Below are 845 nucleotides of genomic sequence, written 5' to 3'. Positions count from 1 at the left end.
CCATCACCCCCCACTTCCCCGACACGTAAAATCTCTTGTCATCACACCTGCAGACCTAAACCTTATCCCGACCTACATTCACGCGTCCCACGGCCCACCTCCCGAGCCTAACCACAGCGGATCTGGAACGTAAACAGATCGAACGAACGAGCAGTCAGGTGTTTGGTCCCTGTTAACTCGGGGGGAGGGGGGGGGGGATTTTAATGGTTTTTGGGTCGGTAGGACAAGGTAAGGGTTAAGGGGAACGTTGTGAAAGGGGCTGAAGCATTGTATACTGATGAAGGGGGTATGTATTTGATGCTTTTAGAGTGGATCTTCGTCGGGTGTGTTTTTGTTATTTTATGATGGCGGTGTGTTTCTGATGAGGATGGAATCGAAACGTGTCTGGTACTTGTCTGGCGTTCTGATGTTATTCATTCTTTTTTTTTATGTGTGTCACTATTAAGTTTGCTTCAAATTACCGGTCTTATTATTATATTTCTTATTATGTTTCATATCCTTTTCAGCATGGTATTATTATTTTTGATAGAGTAAGGTATTTTTATCATAAAAATATTCACTGTTTTAATATTATCGATGTTTTTTACTGTTATTACCACTCTGATCATAGTTATTATCACTGAAATGATTCATATTAATATAATTCTCATGTCCCTTATCATTTTCATGTGTTGTTCCCTCTCTCTGGCAAATCACAGCAAAACTGTAATAAAGTCTCAGAAAGAGATTTATATGAAACATGGACTGACATTAACAAAATAATATTAATGGCCAGAACTAATGTTTAGCAGTGCTCTCCCTTCATAGCAATTTCTAAGTTACTGGCTATTAATATTGAGATGCAA

This window comes from Penaeus monodon, chromosome 32, assembly GCF_015228065.2.
Source record: "Penaeus monodon isolate SGIC_2016 chromosome 32, NSTDA_Pmon_1, whole genome shotgun sequence".
Lineage (NCBI taxonomy): Eukaryota > Metazoa > Arthropoda > Malacostraca > Decapoda > Penaeidae > Penaeus > Penaeus monodon.
The sequence above is the reverse complement of the archived record's forward strand: the minus strand, read 5'-3'. Positions refer to the sequence as shown.